Genomic DNA, 27,729 nt, shown 5'->3' with positions numbered 1-27,729 from the left:
CATCTGGGCCTTGTTCTGCTTGCCCTGGGCGGGTGCTTTGGCCTCTGTGCTCCATGTCAGTGTCACTGTGGCCAGAGCTGAGCTGTCTCTGTGTGTCTCTGTGTACATGTGTGTCCCCCATGACCCATGGCGGGTGGCTGTCCCAGAGCTGGCCCCGTGTGCAGCCTGTGCTGTGTGGGTCTTTTAGACAGTGGGGAAGCTGACGCTCTGCCGTTTGAAGGCATTTCCCCCCTCTTTCTTCTCTCCTTCCAGCCTGATCGATATGCTGCTCCCGTGAAGCCTCCCTAAAGACCACACGCAGGCGAGCTCTCTCTGTGTGGACAGAGTCAAGTGTGGGCTTAGAAAAACCCACAGCCCCTCCAGGTACCATTTCCTCAGTTGGCTTCTCGGTGGGCAGTGGCCTTGCTGGCTGGTGTGTCCTCGTGGTGGATGCAGCCTGCACTGGGTGCCCATGGAGGGTGCCGGGTGCCCATGGGGGGTGCCAGGCCTGCCATCTTGGAAATGTCAGGGGAGGCCCCAAGCTAAGAAGGGTCAGCTGGGGATACCTCCTAGGCAGGGCAACTAGTTGATGTCAGTTTATGTCCGTATCCTTCCAGCATTTGTCCAACATTTATTTAGCAGGTGTGTAAGTTAGTGAAAACGGTGTATTTGCTTAAGGGAACACATGATTTATTGCATGTTCTGAGCATGACGCCCATTTTAATTTATTTAGAGTAGACTTTGATATCAGAATATTTCTGTCATTTATAAGTGGAGGTGAATTGCTATTCACTAAGGATAGAGATAATTGGATGTGGCTATAAAGTCTGTTCTCATAGACAGGATTCTATCAGGATTTATCTGGATTGAGAATTTTGGCTCTCTCTGCAGAGCCACGCTTAACCTAAGCAAGTCCTTCTGTGGATTGGAAGAAAGTGCCTCATTCAAGCAGCCCAGCCCTGGACATGGACTTCAGCCCTCGGTCAGGTGGTATATTTGTAGTGTGCAGCTTTTATGATTGGGTGAGTTGGGTGTTCCGTGTGTGTGTGTGTGTGTGTGTGTGTGTGTGTGTGTGTGTTTGCATATCTGTGAATGGGTTCCTGGGGACAGACAGACCCAAGGTCTCAGCCCTCCAGTCAAGATATTGCAGCCTTGGGTAGACCTTCCCAGGGCTCCCACAAGCCACAGGCTGCCGTGGAGAGCAGGTGGGCTCTGTCCTGCTGCTGCCCCAATTATATTTCCTTGTGGGGTCCTATCTGTGGGCTTGAAGGAATGAGTCCTTTAAGTAGGAGGGACGGTTGGTGGCAGTTTGCACAGGTGCTTTGCCCTGACCCAGGAGTCCCCGTAGCCTCTGAGAGGCTCATCTGGGGGCCACCTGGAGTCACCCCTTTCCTACCCCCCACTCCAGCCCCTGATTGAACCACGGCAGTAGTTTCCCACCCGCCTTCTCTGCCTCTCTTCTCCACCCTTTCTTCCCCTGTTCTTCACCCTGTAACCAACGTGTTTCTCCAAAACCCAACCCAAAGGGTGACCCTCCTTCCTTAAAACCCTATGACCTGCCTGCTGCCTGCAGGATGAAGGCCAAGTTCCTTCACCTGGCACACGAGGCCTCTACCGCTGACCCTGGTCTGCCTCCTGCCCCGTGCCCTCCATGCCAAGGGCCACCTGCTCCACTTCCTCAGCAAGGAAGCCTCCAGCTGCCCCCTCCCTGGTTTCCAGCTCCTGTGAGCTGGTGTCCCCTTGTCACCCAGCCTGGCCCGTCTCACTCTTCCCCTCCCTGGAAGCCGTCACTTCCCTTTGCAGGCAGAACCGATGGTGCCTCCCTCAGCACCCTCCTCCACCCTCTGCTGACACTGCCCACCCAGCCCGGTCACGGTCACGGGGGCGCATGTCCCCACCACCTCGTGGGCTCCTTTGGGGCTGTCTGGGGGATGCTCCTGGGCCAGTCTGGCACCTCAGACTCTGACTCCCACTTCTGGGGGGTCCACTCTGAGCAGGCTACCTGGGTCCACTCACGCTGCTGAGGTGGCCATGGGAGATGGTGACGTTTTCTTTTTCCTCTGTTTGGACAAGCAGCTGGCCTGAGCTTCCTTGTGACTGGATTTGCAAGGGCCGGTGTGGCCCCTGGCCTTGCCAAGTGTGCTAGTGGGGGAGGTGAAAGGGTCCTGGGGACTGAGACGGGTGTGTCCCACAGTGATCCTTATTGAAGAGGCCTCCCCAGGGGCTGGGCACTGCATGGCCAATTCTGAGAACCCGGATGTGTGTGGAGGGAAGTGGGCAGAGAGGAAGTCATTGTACCCAGTGTGTCAAATGGAGATAGAATATCATTGTCCTCTTGATGACAAGATTGATGAGATAATGATAGTCAACTCTTTTTTTGGGGGGAGGTATTGGTATTTAAACCCAGGGGTGCTTTACCACTGAGCCAAATCCCCAGTCCTTTTTGAGATAGGATCTTGCTAAGTTGCTGAGGCTGGCCTCAGACTTGTCATCCTCCTACCTCAGCCTCCTGAGTCGCTGGAATTACAGGTGTACGCCACTGTCCCTGGCGACATCAGCTCTTGGAGATCCCGTCTCCTGAGTACTACACGGCTCTGAGCACATTGCCTCTCTTATCCCCATAACAACCCATGGGGCTGACACCATTGTCACCTGGCCTGGGGAGGGGGAACTGAGGGAGTGACTTGTGTGCAGTCTTTTGTGTGGTCTGCTGCCTGAACCCCAACTCTTAACCACTATGTCTTTGGTTAAAGGGTGCCAAGTCCTCAGGAAACAGTAAGCACATAATAAGTGCTGGCAACACATAAGGAGATATGTTTACTGCCAGCAGCCCTGTCGGTGAGGCGTCGGGATCCCATCCATATGCCACATCTGTGCTCGTCCCTGGCTCTGTCGTCGGCAGGGCTCTGGCGTTCATCCTGGAGTTAAGTAGCCCCATAAGTGGCCTTTGCCCTTCCTGGCATTGAGTACCTCTGGCGCTCCTGCCTTGGGCAGCCTGCTTGCTCAGCCTCGCGGTGTGCGTACCTCTGGCGCGTTAAAGCTCTTAGGGTCTGTCTGATTTATTTTGTTACTATTAATTTAGCTCTGCTGGTTTTGTTTGGCTTCTCGATAGTTCTTAATAAATGTTAGCAGCACACAGGCGTCTCAGTCTGCATATTCAGATGGGCAAGAGAGAGCAGGTTTTTTCCTCCGTTTGAACCCTTCTCACTCTCTGACATTGGAACCCCCCTCCTCCCTCCTGGATGTGGCAATCAGCCACAGACACTCTCGGGGCTAAGTCGGGGTGTGCGTGTGGACAGGGGTGGAGGCGGGCTCATCTACCAAGAGCAGCGTCGCTGGAGTGGACAGGAGCCCCGGGTCTCGCTGCAGCTGCTGGTCAGGATGCACTGAGCAGGGGCTCTATGTGGCTGCGAGCTCCTGGGCCCGAGCCTCATGTCCTACCCGCTCTCCTATGCGGCCTGGCGTTTTTCCTTGGGGATGTGTCCAGGACACTCAGGCAGACTGGTCCATCAGAAGCCTCCTGCTCTACTTTGACCCCCTAGACCACTCCATGTGGGCCTCTGGGAGGGCGCTGACTACCGTCTGTCTTGGGTGCAGTGTTCATTGTATTTGATTCAATTCAGCCTTATTCTCTTCAGTCCAGCAGTGTTAGACCCTGTGCCAGACGCTGAATGACACATGACTCCTGCCCTCTGGAGCCTGGAGGTAAGTGGTGCTGTAGACACTTGGTGAAGATGCATGGACAGCAGGCACAGGGAGCGTCAGGCAAGCCTGTCCAGCCTGGGCTGGGCTCAGTGAGGCTTCCCAGGTAGAGGCGGTGTCTAAGCCCAGACCTCGGGGATGCAGGGGAGAAGGTTTCAAGATGGTGTGCTGTGGACACGGGAAGCCAGAGAACGTGGGGTCTGGAGATGACTTCTCTGGGGCACGGGATCTGGGAGGACCGTGTGGGGAGATGGTCAAGGAAGAAGCCAGAGTGGCCATGTGGAGCTGGGCACACGGGGCTTTGGAGGCCTTGCCTTTGGGAGCTGGAGCTTACCCGTGGGCAGTGTAGAGCTGTGGACCCTTTATTGGCAGTCTTTAAAGAACACCCGTGCCAGGCATGGGGGTGCACACCTGTAATCCCAGCGACCCTGGAGGTGGAGGCAGGAGCATGGCAAGCTTGAGGCCAACCTGGGCAACTTAGTGAGACCCCGAGAAGAGGAAAATAACAAGGACTGGGGGTGTCGCTTAGTGGTACAGCTGCCCTGGGTGCAGTCCCCAGTACGGCAAACCAAACAACCACAACAGCCAAACCCCCTCGTGTGGGCTCGAGGGTAGGCTGGCCCGAGATCAACACCTGTCACTCTAGAACAAAAGCCCTTTTGTCAATTTCTGTGGCGTAAATACTCTCACCATGACCTCAAGCTATCAGCAAGACGTCACTGCCTGCAGAGGTGGGTGAGAGGCTACCAGTCTGTCCCCCTGAGCCGGTGCAATCTGGACACTGCACGCCACAGGCTGGAGGGCTGTGGGGAGGCCTCATTTCTCCTAGAGTAAGCCAGTGGGCAGGTGAGCTGCCCTTGCATTTCCCGCGTCTCCTGTCCAAGCACTGAGCCCAGGCCCTGTACAGAGCTGGCACTGAGGCCAGAGATACTCTGGAAGGACAAACAGAACAGAGAAACTTCAGGAGCATCCTATCCCACTTCCTGCAGAGACCTGAGGACAGGCTCTTGGGAGGAAGTCAGAGGCAGGAAAGGGTGCCCATGTGATCAGACTTCAGGGCTGAGGACGGAGGAGAGCATGCTGGGATGAGAGGCTGATGAGCTGATGATAATAATTATGACAATTATGCAAAATACACAAATAATAATTATGGAAAATCAGGATTATTATTTGTGGGTGTGAGATGCCTCTAGCTTTCTGGAACCACATAGAAGCCTTGGGTGCCCCTTTTCTCGTGGGTGGCTGAGTGTCACAGCCAAGCTCGGGGCTGGCTGGCGGGAGCTAGGGTTTCCACTCCTCTCCAGACAGCTGTCTCCTGCCCTGGGTCATGGTGGGCTCCTGCCTTCCTCAGCCAGCGCCAGGCCTGCGTGACGGTCTGCACGTCCGGGAACGGCGAGCCCACACCTCCTTTCTGGCTCTGGTCACAGAGCCTTTCTGGTGACCTGGCTGTGGGTGCAGGTGGGTTGGTGGAGGGCACGGATCACTTAGAGGCAGAAGGATGCACTTCTCCTGATGGACGGCTCTTCTGGCTCGTGGTCAACTGGACATTTGACCCAAAATGCAAATGAGATGTCAGAGTGTCCTTTCTGGAAATGGAGTACTGGGGCTAGGAGAGGGCGGGGTAGTCCGTTGAGTGACTGGTCTCTCCCTGGGAAGCCAGGAGTGGCCAAGGGCACTGCAGAGTAAGAGAATGGGTTGTCTGGTTGCAGTGGCCCTCTGCATTCTGGTCCCAGTGTTCTCCCCTGAAATCCCTTGTGTGGGTCCTAGAAGCCCCCGTGATGCCAGCTTGTATCTGTTGCTTACAGCCGCGACTCTAAGCAGACGGTACTGCAAAGAGCCTCCCATGTGGACACAAATCTGCTCAGGCTATTTCATCCAAGGCCCTGGAGGTAGGCTGGGGACATTCTTTATGGACTTGCAACCAGAGAAACTGTCAGGGCAGGGGCTCCTGGGAAACCAAGGCAGATCAGATGCAAGAGGGCACCGGAGCCTCAGCCGCTGCAGGGCGTTTACCATTTCTCTTAACCCAGGTTCAATTCTTTGTGTCTGCCTTTTCTCTCTTGCCATCAGCCAATTCTTCTCATTTTCCTTCTAGTTCAAATTCCTGAAAGAAGAAACCCGATTGGCCCAGCTAAGACTAGTGTGTCTTTGTGGAGCCTTTTTGTGTCAGGCTATGTGATAGGCTAACAGGTAGCCTATGGAGGGGCTGCCCCTGTGTCAGGTGCTCATTCTGGTCCAGTCAGGGGCTAGCCCTGAGTTGGCAGGCTTCGGCAGGGTAGTTTAAACAGAAGAAAAGTGGTGGTGCCAGGGGAGTGACTGGCATGTCATGTGCAGATGCCAGGCTCGGTGGCAGGGAGGTGACGACTGCTCCCACTGTCCATTGAGGCGATGAGCAGGGCTGGCCTCATCTAGAGGGCAGGGCTGGGCCAGGCCAGGGGCCGTGAGGCTGGTGGTGCTCACGGTCAAGGTGAGCCTTGCAGGAGCTGGAGAGGGCCTCTTTCACTTTGCTTCTTGTGCCTCACCCTGCTTCTGGCCCTGGATAGGAGGGTGGCAAAGACACCTGGGTTCACAGGCGTGTCATCGGGGGTTTGCAGCTGGCCAGGGAGAATTCCTTCTGTGGGTGAGAACTGAGGCCTGTGGTCTCGTGGCTTGGAGGACCAGGAGGCCAGGCCTGGAGTTAGGAAGCAGGAGGAGGGTGGGCATCTTGGTGCAGAAGGCTGCAGGGTTCACTTTAGAGGCCGGTGGGACGTGGAGGGTGAGGTTTCTCGTGGACAGATGGGAATGTGGGTCTGGAGCTTGGAGGGAAGCCCGAGATGCGAGGTGGCCTCTGGGGGTTGATCAGCACCCGGGCTTCCACAGAACATGTGCTCAGGAAAGTGTCGGTAATTCGTACTAGAAGTCGTCTGCCAGGGACTGGTGCAGGGAGGCCCCTCAGGGAGGCCCCTCAGGGAGGCATTTCAAGCTGCTAGCAATGGCATCTGGGTTAGGGCACATTCGTGGGGATGGGATTCTTTTGCAGGTCTTTAGATGATCCCGTCCTCAGGGGTTCTTGGGGCACAAAAGCCTGGCTGGAGGGTTGAGGACCAAGGTCACAGGAAAGTCCCTGCTCCTCTGAAAAGTGGTTTCTTGCCAACTGTCCAGAGATCACACTTGTCACAGGGGGGACAGCAGCACCATCCCCCATGCCAGCACGGGTCAGTGGTTGCTCCAGGTGATTCCGAAGTCACGGATTTATTTAGCTGTCATTTCCTTGCGAAGGAGAAAGCACAGGGCTCATCATCTGTTTTCCAGATGAGTCTCCAAGAGGTAAAGTCACTGACTGAGAGCCACCAGGTCGGTCAGGGAAGGGTGGACTGGAATCCAGGTCCATTAAAGCACACCCACAGTCACTGGAACCTGCCAGACGTCAGGCCTTACCGGCTTTCCCTAGAGGGTGATAGTGAGATGATGTCATAGTTACACACAGGGCCAGAGTTTATTAAGGATCTCCGTGCTGGATATTTTACATTTAAAACTTACTGAAACCACATGACAATCCCACTAGGTAGGTCCTATCATCCATCTGTTGACAAGAATAAAAAAGGTAGGTGCGGTGGCACGTGCCAGTAATCCCAGTGACTCGGAGGCAGGAGGATTCCAAGTTTGAGGCCAACCTCAGCCACTTAGCGAGGCCCTAAGCAATTTAGTGAGACCCTGTTTCTAAAAAGTAAAAAGGGCTGGGGACCTAGCTCAGGGGCAAACCACCCCTGGTTTCAATCCCCAGCAAATAAATAATAAATAATTAAATTTCAAAAAAAGGTGGAGGATGTGACTCAGCGGTGAGTTCAATCCCCCAGCAACCCCAAAACAAACCAACAAACATAGGTAATGTCCTGTCCAGGCATGACGCAGGCAAGGGCTCCGGATGTGGGGGGGGGGAGAGGAGTGTCAGAGTGTCAGGAACGACATCAGCAGCACCAATTAATATTTAAAGTATGAACAGTCTGATTCACAAACCCTTCCTCTGGGAGTCCATGGTGTGGAACATAAAGATCCGCGAATGTCCATCCCAGCACCTGTGTCGTCCTGAGCATGCAGCAGGACTGATGACCGTGGATGGTCAGCTGGTGCAGGGGGGTGCGCCGCCCAGCTGTGCTGCCCTGGAGGCGCCCAGGTGCCTGGAGTGCAGGAGCACGCTCCAAGTGAGGTGAATCCTGTGCTTTAGTAGATAAACAAATAGGAATAAAGGAGGAGGAGAGCCACGTCCCACACACCACCTGCTGGGACCCCAGGTGACAGACAGCCTGGAGGGGGCTGTGTGGAGTGCGTTCATCACTCCTCTCCTGCAGCCTGCAGCCTGCGACAGTCACGGTGGCTCCACACAGGTGACTCTGAGGGCTGAAGGACAGATGGGCGTTTGCTGTTCAGTGGGACCTGGAGTGAGGGGGATGGCACCACAGGCAGAGCCAGGTGGTGCGAGAGCGCATGCGTGTGGGGAAGGGGCCAGGCTCCCCGTGACTGACCCAGGGCCTCCCCAGGAGCTTCTACCGCAGGTGCATTGCCCGGGCCCGCCCCAGGTCCCGCTCCGAGAGCTGGACGGTCTGATGCCCGCCCTGCAGTGGCACTCCATTAAGGATCTGAGTGGCAAAGGCATGAGGTGGGGCGGGTGTGAGGGCGGGGCTGGTGGACCATGGGCAGGGCCTCCTCTTTGTCCACTTGATTCCTCTTCCTCTTCTTAAACCCCTGCTTTATCTTCCCAGTTCCCCTTCCTCTTCCTCTTCCTGCTGCTAATTCTTTTGGGGGGGGGCGTTGAGGATTGAACCCACAGGTGCTTAACCACTGAGCCACACCCCCAGCCATTTTTAATACTTTATTTAGAGACAGGGTCTGGCTAAGTTGCTGAGAGCCTCCCTAAATTGCTGAGGCTGGCTTTGAACTTACCATCCTCCTGTCTCAGCCTCCTGAGCCTCTGGGATTACAGATGGGCGCCACTGCACCTGGCTCCCCCTTGCTCTTGAACAGAGAGGAGGACAGCCAAGGAACAGTCATCTGGACATGTTGTGACCCTCCTTTGTTGCTCTTGTTATCCCCCTGGTCTGGGCAACTCAGGTGATACACCGGCTGTAAGGTTCAAATCGACCTGGGTTCAAATCTCAGCTGTGTGATTTCAGGCAGGTGACTGAATATCTCTGAGTTTTATCATCTGTAAAATGTGCGTAATGATTCTTCTCTATGGGTTTGTTGTGAATATTAAATGAGAAAATGTTTACATCTAGCAATGACTTCATAGATTTAGACACACACATATTTTCTGGGGATCGAACTCGGGGGGCACTTGATCACGGAGCCACATCCCCAGCCCTATATTGTACTTTATTTAGAGACAGGGTCTCACTGAGTTGCTTAGCACCTCACTTTTGCTGAGGCTGGCTTTAAACTCATGATCCTCCTGTCTCAGCCTTTGGGATCACAGGCATGTGCCACGGCTCGGGGCTATAGCATATCATATTTTCTTATTAATGTTCTTTCACCCTGGTTGTAGAGGAGATCTTGACAACCTCTTTGAGCCTCTGACATTCCCTTTCCCCCTCGTGTACTGAGCATTGAACCCAGGGCCCGGGGCATGCTGGACAAAGGCTCTCCCACTGAGCTACATCCCCAGCCTATTCCAAATTTTATTTTGAGACAGAGTCTCCCTAAGCTTCTGAGGCTGACCTGGAACTTGCTGTCCTCCTGCCTCAGCCTCCTGAGTACCTGGGATTGCGGGTGTGTGCCTCAGAGCCCAGCTCCTGCTGTCTTTTTGTTTACGGGGCTCCCCTCCTTCTTGTCTAAGGCTGGAACGGGGCTGTGGATTATCCACAGTCAGTGTTCAGTTCCCTGTGGTGCGGGTTTCGCTGTCTTCCCTGTCCCTCCAACCTACAGAAGCAAGTCCCTGAGAAGAGCACCAGGTGCAGAGCCGGCCCAGAGGAGGCCAGCTCTGGGATGGTGGAGCCAAGGTCGACTCGGGGAGGACTGTCGCAGGCAGAGGCAGGCGGCAGAGGACTCGGAGGCTTCGCTTCCTGGGGCGGGGAGGGGGGGTGTTCCCCAGCCCCACAGGAGTCCCTCCCTGGCTCCTGGGTATGTGTGAGGGACCTTGGAAGGGGCCCTTTAGCGGGGACAGGAAGAGCCGGGAGTTATTAATGGTGTTTGTGTTGTAAGCTCCGCTAGTGCCCACAGTCACACGCATCATGATGATGTGTGTTCTAAAGCTCTAGAATGAGTGAATAGATGAGCTGGGACTCTGACGGCCATGTGAGTGTGAGCTAGACCGTGACCTTAGGTAAACAGCCCTGGCACAGCCTGGCGGGGAGCGGGGTGCAGGGGGGCAGGGGAGAGGCTGGGTGAAGAGGTGGTGACGGTGTGGGCAGACCTGAACGTGTCTGTGCTCAGGGTCTTCTCGGCAGTGTGACCTTGCTGTCTCGGTCTCTAGCCAAGCCTCGGTTTTCCTGTCTGTAAATTGGAAGTGAAAACAGTCCTTGTCCAGGAGAGCTACGGGGATTAAATGAGATAATGCACCCCAACAGGCAGCATCTCTCTGCGCCTGCCTTCCTGGCTCACCCTGGCCGTGCTGGATGCTTTGCTCCTCGGGCGGCAGAGGGTGGTGCTGATGCCACTTCCGTGCCTGCTGTCCCCTCCCCCCTGGAGTGCTCTCCTAGGTGCCCCTGCAGCTTGTCCCTCCTCCTCTGGGGAGCCTTTCGGATCCCCTTGTCTGAAACAGCACCCCACGCTCTCCTCTTTGCTTCATTTATTTATTTTATAAACTTTTTTCTTTTTTTAGAGGAGGAAAAGTTGGCTACAGTCTCAGAGGTCTCAGTCCGTGGTCACCTGACTCCTTGCTCGGGGCCTGAGGTGACAGGATGTCACAGTGGAGGACAGCAGCTCCGTGGCGCAACTAGGAGGCAGACAGAGCTGCCTGCTCGTTGGCGTCTGCAGACCTGGTGTGGCACAGGTGCTGTCCGCCACCCTCTGGGCTCTCCCCACATCTAGACTGTGTGTGACGGAGGAGGGCCTGTTCCCCTCGCTGTGGGACCTCCAGCACCTGGCACCGCCATCGGCTCCCAGGAGGCGGCAGGAGATGCTGGAGGAAGGGCCAGCTCTGTAACAGGCCTGGGTTAGTGCCCCGCCGAGGGCACATTGGGTTCAGGTGAAGCTTCGAGATGGGCTCGTCTCCGAGGGCTGCCTCCTCACTGCGTCTCTCCTGCCCTTCCGCCCTCCCTCGCCCCCGTCCCTGGTCATCAGGAGGGAGAAGAGCTGGCGTTGATCTTGGCCCCGGCTTCAGACCATGTCGTGGAGTAGATGTGCCAGACGTGGGGTGGCAGTGCGCTCGTGTGGACGAAGAATGAGGGTCCTGTGCCTAAGTGGCCATAAGAAGCCATCCTGGGTCTTTCTGCCAGACCCCTGAATCCTACCTAAAGTGTCTCCAAAACCACGTGTGTGCTGGGAGGTGTGTCCTGGTGCGTGTGTGCCCACTCTGCGTCCTGTGCTCGCTGCCCTGTGAGCTGGGTCTGGCCGCTCAGCGGGTGTGGCTTGCGTGTTTGGGTGGATCCTTGCGTGTGTGAACATACGTGAATGCTGGGTGCAGGTTGCCTGGAGGATACGCCAGTGCGTGCGTGTGTGGGTGTGAGTTTGCCGAGTGCCTTTGCTTGCAGGCGAGCAGCGGGTGTGTGTTCATGAAGCTCACGGTGGGGCACACGTGTGCTCACGTGTGAGTGGGTTTGGACGTGTTCTCTGTGCACACTTTGTGAGACAGTGGATGATCAGGCGTGCTCACGTGGCTTGTGTGCGGGGCTTTGTGTGTGTGTGTGTGGCTGTGATTGAAGCCCCGTGATTCCGTGATTGGTCATCAAGGATTTCTGTGGCTGCGAGTATTTTGTTTGTAGAGACTCATCACCGAAGAGACGGGTTGTATCATTTTGCTTGTGCTCCTGGGACAAGGTACCCTGACACGGAGCCACAGAGAGAGGGGAGGCTCTTGGGAAGATTGCTGCCATTTCATCAGAAACACAATTATTCCACGAGGCCAGGCAGACGGGGTTGGAAATAGCTGAGCGTGGAGCTGGGGCGGCGGGGACCACGTCCCCATTTGGTGCTAATTGGTTTGATGATGATAATTGGTGTATTGCAGACGGTGTGACTATCTCCTAATTTAATATAATCAATAAGGTAACAACAGCTCAATGCAAATGAGGTACGGGAAGCATGGGGCCATCCGTAAGCCATGTTCTAATGTGTTTGGCTAATTGGCGTCGCGGGGCTCCCTGTCCTGGGGTGCAGAGGAGTGACCTTCTGAACTGCCATGTTTTCTCCGGGGAGGCCCAGGGAGGACTCATCCTAGAGCTCCCCGGGACCTCAAAACTGAGGGCCACAGCAAGGGTCAGGAAGGCAATGGTTCCTAACACCCCCAGGTTGAGCCCCGCAGTTCACCGCCTCTTCCATCTGCCTGGCACATACTCAGGGCAGGGGCTGGACCTTTTCCATGAGGCAGGTGGCTCCGTCACACAGGGACCTGTGCCTCTTTCACTGAGGCAAAGCTGCAAAGCCCCTGCTGGGTTTTACCCGTTAGCTCCAGGCCTGGCCAAGGCGCTGGGGACTGCCTTTCTTTTTTTTTTTTTTTTAGGGTCTTCCAGAGCGGGGCTAGGGATCTGCTCCAAGCCTGGTACCTGTTCAGACTCCTTGCTCAGACCTTGCCTGTGTGCATGGGCAGGTGGGTTTATTGCAGTGTGGCTCAGGTACTGAGAAGCAGAGCACGGCAGTAGGGATGCGGCTGACTATAGGGTTCAAGAGAGACTCTGGATCCAGACTGCTTGGATTTAACTCCCAGCTCCAAAACCTACTAGCTGTGCAATCTTAGGCAAATTAATGGTCTTCTCTGGGCCTCAGTTTTGTCATTCTACAAATGGGGACAATAAGGAGTAGTACTTATACATAGATCACTTGTGATATCATTTTAATATTTACCAAAGTTAAAAAAATATTCTTCAGTCTCAGCCACATTTCAATGGCTCAGTAGCAACATGGGTCTAGTGGCTAGAGTTTTGGACAGAGCAGATATAGGACGTTTTTATTATCACAGAAAGTTCTACTGAACAGCGCTGCTCTAGCCTTCTTTTTTTCCCCCTGCAGTACCGGGTATGAAGCCAGAACTTCACATGTGCTAGGCAAGTGCTCTACCATTGAGCTACATCCCCAGCCCTTTTCATCTTGAGACAGGGCTTCTCTGAGTTGCTGAGGTTGGCCTTGGACTTGTGACCTGCCTGCCCCAGCCTCCTGAGTCTCTGGAACTGCAGGCATGTGCCACTGTGCCTGAGTGCTGCAGTCCTTTAATGTGGAACGACTTGAACTCCCGGGAGACCCTGCACTTGTCCAGATTTGGGGATGGGTGCACTTAACACTTTCTCCCAATTCTAATTCTGTGTGGTGCAAAGACACCTCTCTGTTTACAGAAAGAACCCTGTTTGTTCTGTCACCTTTGTCGTGTCCCCTGCACCTGACGCCCAGCCTGGGAGACACCGTAGCTGCTGTGCCAGATGGCCTGGGACTTGTTAAGGAGAGACTCTGTGGTGTGCATGTGCCCGGGCTGGGCCATGTGCTGTGGTCATCATTTCCAAGGCTTCTTTGGGGAAGTGACAAATGGCATCCTAGCTCAGGGGTCCTTTGTGAGGGCCACCTCATAAATCAGTGTGAAAGGTTCCTGCTCCCTCCTGACCGGTCCCATAACCCCATAGCTCAGTGACCCAAAGGCCCCAAGCCTTCCATAGATTCACCTTCCTCTGCGTCCTCTCTGGACCCCTGGCCCATGTGGACATCGTGCTGGTTTGACTGTCCTGACCCTGGTCCTGGCTCTCCCAATAACCAGTGGTCCATTCCTGGCCGAGTCACCTTTGCTCTCTAGGCCCCAATATTCCCATCTGTTAAATGGGGGAAGGAGAAAGAGCATCTCATGACCCCTATAATGTGGGGTGGGGACGGCAAAGGGAGGCCCTTCTTAAATATTCAGATTTCTGCACCCCACTCGGGAAGGATATGTGGATTCGGGATCTTTGTGGAAGGTGACTTTGCCTTTAAAATTTTTTAATTGGTGCATGAAGATGACACACAGTGGTGGGATTCACTGGGACATATTTGCATGTGCACATGACATAATTTGGTCAGTTTCACTCCCCGGCCCCTTTCCTGTCTGTCCCCTCCTCTCTCCCCCCCATTCCCTTACTCAGCTCTGCTGCTGATCTCCTTCTGTTCTCCCGATGTCCCCTTTTTAAATGTTTTCTCTCTCCAGTTTCCACCTGTGACAGAGAACATGTGACCTGGGGCTTTCTGATTCTGGCTCATCTTGCTCAGCCCGATGCTCTCCCGTTCTATCTGCTTTCCCGCAAATGACATAATTTCATTCTCTTTTATGGCTGAATACAATTCTGTTGTGTATATATGCCACATTTTCTTTTTCCATTCGGCTGTTGATGGACACTAGACTGGTTCTGTAACTTGGCTATTGTGACTTGCACTGCTGAAAACATGGGTACGCCCGTGTCCCTGTGGTGTGATGATTGAGGAGTGGCACTAGGTGGTTCCATTCCTAGTTTTTTGAGGAACCTCCAGACTGAGTTCCACAGTGGTCGTGCTGATTTGCAATCCCACCAACAGTGTCAAAGTGTTCCTTTCCCTCCACATCCTCTCCAGCATTTATTCCAACTTTGCATTATTAGTATTTTTTGGTCCTGGGGATTGGATCCAGGGGTGCTTTACTACTGAACCACATCCCTTTACTTATTTTTATCTTTTATTTTTTTGGGGGGAGGTACCAGGGATTGAACTCAGGGGCACCTGACCCTTGAGCTACGTCACCAGCCCTTTTCTGTATTTCATTTAGAGAGAGGGCCTTACTGAGTTGCTTAGCGCCTCACTGTTGCTGAGGCTGGCTTTGAACTCGTGATCCCCCACCTCAGCCCCCTGAGCTGTGCCATCCTGCCCAACTACTTTTATTTTTTATTGAGAGGTAGCATCTAGTCTGGCCTTGAACTTATGATCCTCCTGCTTCAGTCCCCCCAGTTGCTGGGACTACAGTTGGGCACCCCCCGCCCGGCTCATGTGGTATTCTCAATGGCTGCCATTCTAAATGGAGGGAGATGAAATCTCAATGCAGTTTTGATTTACGTTTCCCTGATTGCTGAAGATATCGAACATTTTTTCATATATTTGTTGTCCATTTAAATTTCTTCTTTTGAGAAATGTCTATTTAGTTCATTTGCCCGTTTATTGATTGGGTTATTTGTTTTTCTGGTGTTGAGTGTGCTAAGTGCTCTCTGTAGTCGGCAGTTGGTCCTGTAGGAGGCCCGGCTGGCCTAGCTCTGCCTTTGCAGGAGCTTCCCTAGTAATTCTCATGCACCCAAGCGTCTGAGAGCTTTTGGCCCAAAGGGCACATGCTCCACCCCCTGTGCTCCGGCTTCTGCTGGGTTCAGTGTAGGGAAGGGGCTAGGGAGGAGCCTGTGGCTGGGGTGAGGAGGGCTGTGTCTAACCGCAGCCGAGGTCCAGCCAGCTTGGTTAAACTGGGGGTCCAGTCCAGCTCCTAAGAGAAGCCCAGCCCTGGATTCTCCTTCTTTCCTTGCCATTTTTTTATTAGAGCTTTATAGTTTATACATAGTCATTGGGTTCATCCCGCCCTACTCACACATGCGTGGAAATCAATTTCAGTTCACAGTCCCTCCTTTTCCCTCCCATCCTCTGTCCCCTCTCCCACTCTCCTTCCTCGATCTCTCAGACTTCCTTTTCCTCCTCTATTAATTTATATTTTACTGGTTCTTTTTTTTTAATAAAATGTTTACAGTTGTAGTTGGACACAAGACCTTTATCTTACTATTTATTTTTATGGGGTGCTGAGGATTGAACCCAGGTCCTCTCACGCTCTAGGCGAGTGCTCTGCCACTGAGCCACAGCCCCAGCCCTTGATGGGTTCTTTATTTACCCTGTTTCCCCCTCCCCCTTTCCTTTATTTTACTCTAGCTTCTGCAGATGAGGAAAACATTGGACCTTTGAGTTTTTTTCTGAGTTTGGTTAATTTCACTTAGCATGATATTCTCAAAAATTTCCATCCATTTACTGGCAAACGCCTTAATTTCGTTCTTTTTTATGGTTGAGTAGAGCTCCATGGTGTGTGTGTGTGTTTCATCTATTGACAGGCAGCTGGGTTGATTCCATGATTCAGCTCTTGTGGATTGTGCTGCTATGAACATTGAAGGGGCTGCATCCTAGCCCTGAAGTCTGATTCCAAAGGGCAGGCGGGAGGGAGAACTTCCTTTAGGGTGGGGTTATTTCTCTATGAGGGGAGGCCCTAATGAAATGGGCTTCCGGAATTCAGCCAGAGCGAGGCTGGTGAGGGCAGGGCTGAAGGTGCTCCAGTTTGGGAGCCCCCACAGAACAGGGTTCAAATTCTGGCTGGACAGCACTTTAGCCCTGTGACATTGGCCAAGCCATATAACCTCATCTGCAGGGGAGGACTGGCCCTTGAGATACTCGTATGTACTTCGCTTCCCCAGGCAGCTTCTAGAACGCCCCTTGACAAGGCTCTGAGCGACACGGAGTCCTGGACAGGATTGGGATAGCATCTGCCTTGTGCACAGGGTCAGTGATTCCTGAGCATTTTCATGTCCATTATCTCAGGGTGGCCTGGGGCGGCACTGATGGGAAAACTGAGTTTGGAGAAATTTGGTGACATGCTTAAAGTCACTTTCTGGATGGAGAAAAGGGGGAGGTACACCTCTGTCCTAAAGGGACCACGGTTCACAATTGGCCCCTGGATTGCTGGTGGTCCAGAGCTTTCCTGAACATAGTGGGGCCGGGCACAGCGGGGTGGGTGGAGCTACAGGGAGGCTGCTGGGGAGTTTCCGTGTGGGCGGGGCTCCTGTCTGGCCACAGATGGGAGGAAATGGGTTTCTGTTGACTGGGACTTGCTGGTGGGGTGGGATTGGGGTGGGCGGATCTGTTTCTCCTTCCTTTGATCTTGCTGCCAGGCTTCCTGGGTGCCTGGCCATGGCTGAGTGCCCCTTCTTGAGGCTAATTCGCCACTGTGTATTGCCAGCTGTGCTTTTGGAAGATGAGTGGCTGCCATGCTGGGAAAAGCAGGGTAAACTGATCTTGCTTCGTAGACCGTGGTTAATGACCTTTGGTTCTGGGCAGATGGCTGGCAGAGAAGCTAGCCCAGGCCAGGCCAGGCATGAATTGGGGCAGGCTGCAGGAAGCCATGGTCAGGCAGGAGGTGGAGCTGGGCAGGCATCTGGCTCTGGGTTTGACCGAGGTCAGACAGCATGTGTCAGGGACTGACAGCTGGCATTAACCTCAGGCCAAGGCCGTCAGCACCACGGACAGCTCCCGGGTCTGTGTTCCACGTGGTCCAGACTGCAATTTGAGACTTTTATTCCAAGTCATTTAAACCTCCTCCCTGAAGCTCTGGTTGCTAAAGAGACTGGGTACACCCTTCCTAGCTGGGTCCTAAGAACCCCCCAACAGCTCTCATGCTCTTTCCCAGAAGAACGCCCCTGACTTTGACCTGCTGGCGTGGGTGGGGGGATTCTCTGAAGAGGCTCACATCCTTCAAGGTCAATTTTTTGGGTGATCTGGCTATTCTCTGGGGTACCCATATATTTAGTGTAGGGACAGGGACCCTGTTTTAATGTGAACAGGCCACCAAAGTGGAGGCCTGGCTTCAGAGGTGGGATGGGCTGCTTCCCCTCAATTCAGTCACGACTGTGTCCTCTGGCCTCCTCGTGCCCCAAACAGTGAGCCTCCTCCCTCCTGCCCCCCTTTTTTTTTGCTTTAGTAAATCAGGCTGAAGATCAGAAGAGCCTTCCCCACTAATGAGCTCTCAGAGGGCCTCAGGCCCCTCCCTCTGCCCCGCCCTGCCCTGTTCACTTATTTATAACAAATGGTGCCATCCTCCAAGTACCTGGAGGAAAAAGGGCCAGTCATCTTGCAGTGCTGCCAGTCAACCTGTGGCAGAAGGGCAGGTGGGAGAGGGTGACCTGTTCAGAGGTGTCTGAGGGGGTGAAGTGACCTCTTAGATCCACACAGCCAGAGATGACCAAGCCAAGAACCAGAATCTGGTCTTGCCATTCCCAGTCCAGCACCATGTCTACCACGGACACTCCTTTCAAAATGTATTTAATGGGAAGAGTGAAGCGAAGCCCCCGTTTATGTGACAGCCTGGTGTTCTGCTGTCTGTCAACACTTCGATAAATTTAGAAGAAATGGACTTATTTTGGTGCAGCTGGGGACGCTCGGAAAGATCAAGATTGCCACTGTGATGATTCCTTCGCTCCGCCACCTTGGGACAAAATGGCAGTTGACACAGGCGTTTTCAAGGGGACAGGCTGTCTTTAACTCTTCGCAGACTCCGGCATACTTTGACTCGAGGGTAGACATTATGGTGGCCTGTGTCTGCACTGAGTTGACCTGTAGGTCATGGAGACTCTTCCTTACAGAAGGTGTGACATTCACAGGTGACAGACAAGACGGCCAGAGGGGGTGGAGAGGTCCACGAGTGTTTGAAGGGTTGTTATCACTGTTACCCATGATGATGGATAGAAAGGCCTTTGGTGCTCGATGTCCTGGTTGGACGTGGGCCGGGAGGACCAGAGTGTGGAAGAATCTGCATAGACCCTGGCATCCTGGGGCCTCCAGACTCCCTTTCCCACCCATCTAGGCATTTCCCTCTCACCACTCACCCTGGAAGCACTGGAGGCCCTGGGCTCAGAGGATCCTCTGGGGTGGGTCTGGTTTCATTTTCCACATCATCAACTCCAAAGGTCGAATTTCCCACGAGCTTTGGGGGACACCGGTGGGGGTCACTTTGGACAACCCGTGCTCTTGGTCCTCACAGAAATTGGGGAGGAGCAGCGGCAGGGCTCAGAAGCCTGGTTAGGGCAGTGGTGAAGGTGTGGATCGTTTCAGGGGGAGGACTTCAGGGTGTGTTCTTCCTACACCATTTCCCCACATCCCAGAGCAGGATTTCCTCAGCAAGATTTAGCCCATGGCAATCTCCCTCCTGATCTTTAAGCTCACACACTGAGCCTCGCCTCCCACCCGACTGCAGATGTCCAGTCAAGGCTAGAGACCAGCTCATTTCCCCCAACCTTGCTCTCTCCCGCGTCCACCACCCCAAACCTGGGCTGTCTAGACCTGGTCAGTGTACTCCATGGATTTCTGATTACCATGGCGAGCCAGTAGCACCTTATAAGATGACACCAACATTTCCTAACCCTGACTATGCCTCCAGGACCCATCAGATACAACTTCCTAGGCCTAATAGTTTCTAGAAACTTCCAAGATCCCAACATAATGTTCAAAGACATTTTCCCTACCTTCCATGTGTCCCGGTGGGCAGTACCTTCAGAGGTGAGCAGTCATTACTGTTCCCTAAGAATAATGAAGATGGACTTTATTACCTTGACTGGACCCACAAAGCCCCCTGTTTCTTTGATCATAGATAGCATTATTTCCCTTCATCCTGAGCAGTGGTTGGAGCCTTTTTTTGGGGGGGGGACATGGATCTCCTTGAGAGGCTTAACAAAAACTAAGAATATTCTTTGAGAAAGAAAAGTGCCTCCCTATGACCCCAAAGTCTCCAATATTAAAAAATTGCCCCACATTTGCACCCCAGATGTTTTTAAAGCCCAAGTGAATTGTGCTTCGAGTGGCCAGATGCTGTCCCCAGAAGGTCACCTGCTACTGAGGTATACGGATGCTCCTCCTTCCTCCAGCAGTCATCGGGGTCTTGGGGATTCCGTGGATTTCCAGAAGGGCCTTTAAGATACCGTTCAGCATGTCAGGGTCAGTGCCAAGGCCAGCGCTCAATCTCAGAGATGAATATGTCACCCAGGGCTGGGGTTGTGGCTCAGCGGTAGAGCGCTCGCCTAGCACGGGTGGAACCCGGGTTCGATCCTCAGTACCACATAAAAAATAAGGGCATTGTGTTGTGTCCATCTACACCAAAAAAAAAAAAAATATATATATATATATATATATATATTTTTAAAGAGAGAGTGAGAGAGGAGAGAGGAGAGAGAGAGAGAGAGAGAATTTTTAATATTTATTTTTTTTAGTTCTCGGCGGACACAACATCTTTGTTGGTATGTGGTGCTGAGGATCGAACCCGGGCCGCACGCATGCCAGGCGAGCGCGCTACCGCTTGAGCCACATCCCCAGCCCGATATATATATATATATTTTAAATGATGTCGCCCAGTGGTCCTCTAGAGCTCACTGGCTGGAAGGCCAAAGGACACAGTTCCCAGCCTCATGGCTGCTAATCTAGCTGCTCATCTCCTATGTGCACCTGCTGCCTCGATTGACTGTCCTGAGAGAGACACTCAGGACTCATCTCAGTAATTCTCTGCGGGGAATCTGAGTATGAAGTACGGGGAAGCCAGTAAGAGACACATGTACTACCCGAGCCAGCCCAGCACCCATGACCGACGTGGCTAATAAATCACTGCTGGCTTTCCCATTGGGCCCAGCTATGGTCTTATAATCCTTCTCAAATAGTAATTTAGGGAGACATCACCAATCCATCAGAGCTGGCATGTGGGATGAAATATCCTTGCCATCCTGTATGCAGGGGAGTAGGGCTGGGAGCTTTGGTTCTCGGCCTACCTCATGCCAGTCCAGGGAGTCAGGCCCTACACCCAGGCCTCTGTGGGTCTCGGAGAGACCTCCACGTGGTTAGCCAAGCTGGACTCTGAGGGAGATCCTGGTCTCCTCCTTTATCTCCTGTATGAACTTTCCAGCCCTCTGCTCCCGGGTCTTTAGCGTCCTTTGCTGACCCTCACTTTAACCTTCTGTGTCAGACCCTAGGGGCCTCCAGCCTGGAGATGTTGCCTCTCAACTCTTTCCTGAGCTGGTTCTTAACGACCCCTGCACTCTGTGCGCATGCTTCCTGGAGCATAGCATGCATCCCCTCATGCCCATGTTTGAAATCCTTCAGTCCTTTAAGAGAGAAGATCCACATTTTTTAAAAACGCACGGCACACATAGCCATTTGCAGCCTGGCCCCGACTTTCTTTTCAGTTTCTCTGGCCACCGTGGTCCCACCTTCAGATGAGACCTGGGGACGGGCTCTTTCCTGACATTCTGGGCGTTCACACAATCCCGGCCTCTCCAAGCAGTCCCTTCTGTCTGGAGCACTCCCCCGCCCCCAGCCCTTTTCTCTGCCTGGTGAACTCTTGCCTTCTCTCAAAACCCTTCTCCAAGGCTGCTTTGTGACATTCTGTCTCATGTTTACTTTGGAATTCCTGTAGCCCCCTCCCTCCTAGGCTCTCTCTGCAGATTTTTTACCCTTTTACATGGTCCAGTAGTTGCCTGTGTCTTGATGGGACACACCCCTGCGTCCTAGCACACCACCCAAGGCAAGGCACAGAGCAGGGACTTTGCTGACACACACTGCAGGTGGCTCAGGTGGGTCAGGATCCCCAGCCTGGTCTCCCTGTGCCCCGGGACAGCATTTGGTCTATCCCTGCCTCTTGCCAAGCAAAAGCAGCCTTTGCCTTTTAAATGATGGCCTTCCTCCTCCCGGCAGAAAGGGTTCCTCATTGAAATTCACCAGGAATGGGCAGTTTCCCACACGAGCCTCTTGGCTGGCGGGTGGTGCAGCTGCCAGCGCTCAGCACTCCTGGATGCAGAAGGGCTTTTGTTCATGAATTGCAAGTGCACCTTTCACTCCTGCCCAGGCCTCAGGGGTAGAGGAACCCTTCTCCTTCTCCATGGGCCCCTCCCAGACCCCTCTGGCTCCTCTCTCCTTGGCTGGGGCAATGAGGGGGCTGGGACCCCCAGTGAGGGGGGAAATGGCCTGTGAGAGGCCTGCTGAAAGTTGCAGCTGGGGAAGAGCTGGCTGCAGGGAAGGGGCTGCAGGCTTCCATTTAGACAGAGCCGGGTGCAGGCAGCTCTTAACTGCATGGGACAAATGCTCCTTGGGAGACCTGGGTGGCAAGGCTCATGGCAAGATGGTGCCCTTGCAGATGACTAAAACTAACATGACTAAGAATAATGTCACCCATAAAGCCCTGACTGTGCTAGGCACTGCTCCCAATGCTTGTCACATATGAACTTTGGGTCCTTAGGATGACACTTGGTTGTAGGTTTTAGTATTATCCCCATTTTACAGAAGAGCAAGGGGAGGTCCCAGAGAGCTCACCTTCTGATCTCTCTCTGAGCAAGTGGGGACATCGCGGCTGACACCATGGGGGGAGCCCGTGGGTGGGGGTGCTGCGAGCTTAGGAAGAAGGGGGTGTTGGGAAGCTCAAGGACGTCCTGGCTCTCGCCATGAGCAGCTTATTTTGCCTCTGCCCGCCTCTGACTTCTAATCCAGGCAGCAGGATGATTGTGTCTCCTGGACAGTTCAGAGGAAGGGACAGGATGAGCTCCTAGTCTCACGCCCACACACCAGAGGTGATCCACAGCAGCACTGTCGTTATTAATTGCCTAACTGTGCCCTCCCTGGTGCTCTTCCTGTGTCGTGCCCTCCTCCTCCAGACTGGATGGGACCGTTTTTAATGATCTTCTCGTGCTCTGCCTTGTTGCTGGCTCCAGTGGACCCAGGAGGTTTCAGACGAGGAAGCTTAGCCAGACAGCTGTGTGCCCAGGTGGACAGGCTGGTAAGTTTCAGAGCCCAGGCCCCTCCCCAAGATATCATGAGATGGGAGGTGGGGAACCCCATTCCAGGGTCTGGGGTGGCCTGGGTGGGAAGCTAAGGTCCTTGCACCTGCAGGAGGGGGAGATGGGGATGAGAGTCAGGGGCCCTCCTGGGCCTGGGCTGTGAGGCCAGGGAGGAGGGGCTTCCTGGGGGCTTGGGGAGTGATCAGGTGTGAGGAGAGCGGGGAGGGGAGTCTGAGCCGCAGGCTGCCTTGGAATATGGGGGTGGGGGATACAGGAGCTCATGGATGGGAGGAGACCACGGGTTAGATTTTGGAAATGCCTGGGGGAGGGGTTCATAGGATAGGCTCCTGTGGGTCTCTAGCAGGCACCTGCTGCTCAGGGCGGGGGGGGGGGTGGTGGTGGTGGTGGGGGTGGGGTGGGGTGGGGGAAGGACACCTGCTGCAGAAGCGCAGCCCTGGAGTTGGGTTATAGGGCTGAAGCCTGGCTCTCCTCGACTTTCCAGAGTGACTTAGAGTCAGTCACTTAACCTCTCTGAGTCTTTTTTTCATTCTCTATGAAAAGGGGGATGATGAGGAATGACCAGCCTAGCCTGTTCCTGTGAAGATCAGATGAGATAAAGCAGATCAGCAAAGAGTTGGGTAAATAACGCCCATGGCTCTTAGCTGTTCCTGCTTCCAGAATGCCGAGGCCTCTGCCTGTGGGCACCAGCCTGTTTCAACCTCTCCCATCCCACCAGCCCTAGGAACCCAGATGCCCGGCAGAGGTGCATTCTACCTCTCTGTCTATCGGAGACACCCTGTCCCCAAAGCACCTCCTTTAGTCATTTTGGAAGAGCAGAGATTTGTGAATTCTTCTTCACATGAGATATCACTTGAATCCTAACTGCTCTCATGCCTTGACCCATAGATGTCACTGATGGAAGGGACAAAGTGGTAGGGACAGGTGGCTACTTTAGGGGTAGAGAAATCTTTCTGATGCATTTGGAAGTTGGCTTCTACGTCTTTATGCATGGGCATCTTGGAGGAGGACAGAGCTCAGACTAAGAGAGGGTCTAGAACTTCTCACTTGGGAGGGAATGGGGTGTCTTCATGCTCTTTTGGTGATGTCTTCTCTCTTCTCAGCAGGACTAGGTGTGTTAGCATCAGACCATCATTCCCTCTTCCTGTCCCCGGGTCTCAGGATTGCAGGGACCTGTCACTGCCTGACATATCGTATGTGTTTAATCGGTGTGGAGGAGAGGAAGGAGAGACCATTACCGGAAGATCTCCATCAGGTCCTGCCCCTATCTTTACCAGTACGTGGTCTAGGATAAGCTACTTCTCTGAGCCTCAGTGTCTAGAACAGGGGATGGTATCACCCGACTCTTCCAGTGGATGAAACATTGACCACTATGTTGGCTTGGTTGGTGCAGAACCCCAAGTCCAGTCTGCAGAGGGGGTTTACCCCAGCTTGTGAAGCTGGAGTCTGGCTGCAAACCAGTTATGCAGAAGTGCTAAGTCCAGGGCTGCGAGAGGAGAGGGATCACCCTGGTTATTTGCTGAGGCTCTCGGACCCATGGATGGGAGGAAGAGTCGCTCTCTGCCGGACCATTTTACTGCTGTGCTTTCCAAGCCAGGGGCAGTTCCTGCAGGTGCCTATAAGGCTCAGAGACCTTGACAAGGTGTAAGCATTCAGGAATCCTGAGCTCTGGTCACGTCCAAGCTGAAGAACTACCTCAGAAGCCCTTTCAGTGACTCTGCAAAGTTCTAGGTCTTGACTCAGCTGCAAAATGAATGGACTGCTCATCTCACCAGCACACAGCGGGTTTGGGCCAAACTGCTCGCTCAGTTTTATGGGGCCAATACATCTGCAGAATCACTTCCCCGTCAGTCTGCAGACGGAATGCATTATTTCGGGAAACTTTCTTTTCCCTTTACCCCCCAAAAAACTTTTATTCCCTGGTGGAAATGGTTTATCAACGTCTCTAAAAAACCCACTCAGATCTTCTTGGCAACCTCTGATACCATAAAAGAGCGGCTGTGCGCATGCAAATGAGTTGGAGGGCATTAAAAAACCCTCTTGCTTCAGCAGCTCAAGTGGAGAAGGGCCGGATGATGGATAGCGCACGGTTTTCTGCTGAGCGATTTTGCTCTTTTTTACAGCTGCCAATGGCTGATGTATTTCATCTTTTGTTGCCTTTACTGCCGCTTACGGAGCCACCCTCGGGCTGGGGGTATGTCCCTGGGCACCCACTTGTCCCACCTCCCCCGGGAGAGCTGCAGCCAGCTGTTCCATACTCGCCTCCTGATTCAGGGAAAGCAGGGGCTGCCCAGCTGGAGGGGCCCCAGGGAGCACCCCTCCCAGGGCTGAGTTCAGGGGAAGAATCTGCTAAGGAGGCAGAAGTGCACCCTGGTCCCCTGAGGGACATGTGCCTCAGCCTCTTCCACTCCACTGTTGTTAACTGAGGCCTACGGTGTGCCGGGCACCGTGTGGATACCAAGAAGTGAGGCACCCAGCTCTGCCCTCCACAATCCCACCATCGGGATCTTAGGCACATTTGCACACTCAGCGTGACCTTTCCATAGGCATCCGCTTGCCTCCCCCTGCATGAGGCTCATGCTTACTTCCACACCACCCACACAGATACCGCGCATCGCATGCACGCGCACACAAACACACACATACACACATATACACACACACACACATACACGCTCCTGCACACCAACAGTGAATCAAAAACTGTGTGTCATCTGCAGCCAGGATGAGTGGGCAGGTGAGAGAGAATTCAGAGGATATCACTGTGGAACTAAGGCTGCTGTGGGAATTTGCCTTTCTGGTCTCCATGGAGTCTTCTAGTGGCTGTGTGACCTTGGTCAAGGCTCTTCACCTCTCTGGGTTTTAGTTTCCGTATTTGATGCTGAGTTCTTTCAGATACAAGAGCCCCTGATTTTGTGAAATCAGAAGTTCAGAAGTCAATGTGGGCTGAAGCAATAGCAATAATAGCAATAATAATAGCTAATCCATGGTGAGCACTTACTGTGGGTCACACTCTGTGTGAAGCACTTTATGTACATTATTTCTTTTAATTCTCACAATAACCCTAAAAGATGGGTACTATTATTAACTGTGGGTTGTTTTTTTTTTCGGGGGGAGGTACTGGGAATTGAACCCAGAGGTGCTCTACGCTGACTATCTCTCTAGCCCTTTTTATTTTTTGAGACAGGGTCTCACTAAATTGCTGAGGCTGACCTTCAACTTGGGATCCTCCTGCCTCAGGCCTCCCAAGTTGCTAAGAATTACAGGTGTGTACACTGTGTCCAACTTTGTGTTTTACAGGTGAGAAAACAGGCTCATAGAGGTAAAGTTACTACCCCAGGGTCACACAGGGAAAGTGTTACAGTGTACTTGAACCCAGCAGGTTGACTTCAGGGCCTGAAATTTTTAGCCACATTAACATGTGCTGAGTTGGACTCCTGGTGGCACTGGGGACTGGGAGGTGAACAAGACACAGCTCCTGCCCTCAAGGGGCCCCGGCCTAGAAGCGAGGCAGTCCCATGCTGGGCAGTCAGGACGAGGTGCGTTGACTGTCACTGGGGAGGCCTGGGTTTCTGGAGACCCTCTTCCCCTTGTGGTGATGGCTCTTGTTTGTGAATTTTGTGGGTTAGGACAGCTCAGCGGTGCCCTGGGGGTGTCACTGGACAGGGATCTCTGGTCGGACAGACTGGGTGTCCAGATAGTGAGCTCCCAGGCAAGCTCAGGAGGCCAAGGCTGACCTGGGAGTGCGTGGTTTTTGTGTCTTTGTGCCTCAGGTGATGACACATGGGGACATTTCCCTGTGTCCTGGCCTTGGCCTGGGCTGGGGCCTCCATGGCTCATGATGGCGTTGGGGAAATAAGAGAAAGACCTGCTGTCCAGAGCACTGCAGACCCCCACCAGGACAGGCATGTGCTTGGTCAGCAGAGCCTAGGAGCCTCGGCTGGATCTCAGTTCCCGGTTCATTCCTAGATCTTGGTAGGGACAGAGGGTGGTGTGTGTGTGTGTGTGTGTGTGGTGTGTGTGGTGTGTGTGCATGTGTATACGTGTATGTGTTGGGGGCAGTGCTGAGTGTGTATGAAGTGGCACCCCCTTTCTCTTAACTGGGCTTCTCCAGAAATCTTCACCCTGGCTGATTTTAGGACTGTCAGCAAAAGAGTCTACAAAAGAGTTCAATGTAGATTAACATCCTATTTTCGTGTTGCCCTGTTTTACTTGGCCACTGGCCGAGAAGATACCAGCAGTCCAGGTGCTGGACACCCCCTTACTAGTTTTTCACAAACATCCAGTATAGTAGTTTGTAGAAATGTGCAAACAAGGTTTCTGGCCTTGAGCTGGGCTTCATAGAGATGTCTACATTTTTAAAATAAGAGAAGATACCAACTGGGCTCCATGGTAACAGCTGGCAGGGGGAGGAAAGAAAGGGGAGAAGAAGCTCTCCCCTTCTCAGGTGTTGTCCTTGAAGTGTTAACTTGCCCAGAACAGTGGAAGAAAAAGTTGCTTTTATGTGAACTTCTGAGCCCCTCCCCTTTCATGCTGGGTATAAAACTCTGAAACTTGGGGCTGGGGGTGTGGCTCAAGGGGTAGCGCGCTCGCCTGGCATGCGTGGGGCCCGAGTTCAATCCTCAGCACCACATACAAACAAAGGTGTTGTGTCCGCCGAAAACTAAAAAATAAATATTAAAAAATTCAAAACAAAACAAAACTCTGAAACTCCCTGAACTTGGGGTTCAGGGGATTGATTGATTACAGCAAAAGCTGTGCCCTCTGAACCTGGCTGCAGCCAAATAAAACTGTTTCCTGCTATCTTCCGTGCCTTGCCTCGTCTGTCCCTACAACAGGGGGGTAAAAGGTCCAGCTGTCTCTCCACTTCTGCTGCCCATCCCCCTCCCACCAGACCCCCATCACCACCCAATCACCTTCCTTTTCAAGGTCAATTGAGGTGGAACTGTCTGTCTGATGGTGATGAGGTCAGTGACGGTTAGTACATTCACAGTGCTCTTCAACGTCCACCTCTATTACTTTCAAACATTTCTGTCACCTCCAGAGAAAGCCCCTCCCAGTGGGCAGTCCTCCCATTTTCCTCTCCTCCCAGCCTCTGGCCACCTCCGGGGTACATTCTGTCTCTATGGATTTGCCTGCTTTGGAAATTTCATGTAAATAGAATTTTACAACATGTGACCTTCTGTTTCTGGCTCCTTTCACTCCGCAGGTGTTCAAGGTTCACCCGGGCGGCAGCCTGGGTCAGTCATTAGGGCTGAATGCTATTCCTTCCTGTGGATTTTATTTGTTATCCATTTGTGCATCAACAGGCGTTTGGGGTGTTTCTGCCCTCCGACTGTCAAGAACAGTGATGCTGTTTGTGTACATGCGCGTC

The 27,729-nt window shown here is 53.3% G+C and overlaps 2 long non-coding RNA genes and 1 other non-coding gene across 3 annotated transcripts in view; 2 read left to right on the top strand and 1 right to left on the bottom strand.

The window, feature by feature from the left end:
• LOC120890905 (uncharacterized) overlaps nucleotides 1-1,201 on the top strand; it is a 29,421-nt gene extending 28,220 nt beyond the window's left edge. Inside the window, exons 3-4 of the long non-coding RNA XR_013427708.1 lie at nucleotides 253-363; nucleotides 871-1,201. This is a non-coding gene — a long non-coding RNA (uncharacterized LOC120890905). The remainder of the gene's footprint in view (nucleotides 1-252; nucleotides 364-870) is intronic.
• A 53-nt stretch (nucleotides 1,202-1,254) lies between these two features.
• LOC144367996 (uncharacterized) lies at nucleotides 1,255-27,158 on the top strand. The gene is made up of 3 exons (XR_013427707.1): nucleotides 1,255-3,684; nucleotides 22,215-22,336; nucleotides 23,459-27,158. It is a non-coding gene; the product is annotated as an uncharacterized LOC144367996 (long non-coding RNA).
• Trnas-aga (transfer RNA serine (anticodon AGA)) lies at nucleotides 15,562-15,634 on the bottom strand. Its single transcript has one exon. It is a non-coding gene; the product is annotated as a tRNA-Ser (tRNA).
• Nucleotides 27,159-27,729: the final 571 nt, after the last annotated feature.

This window comes from Ictidomys tridecemlineatus, chromosome 11 (assembly GCF_052094955.1).
Source record: "Ictidomys tridecemlineatus isolate mIctTri1 chromosome 11, mIctTri1.hap1, whole genome shotgun sequence".
NCBI classification, from domain to species: domain Eukaryota; kingdom Metazoa; phylum Chordata; class Mammalia; order Rodentia; family Sciuridae; genus Ictidomys; species Ictidomys tridecemlineatus.
The sequence above is the reverse complement of the archived record's forward strand: the minus strand, read 5'-3'. Positions and strand labels throughout refer to the sequence as shown.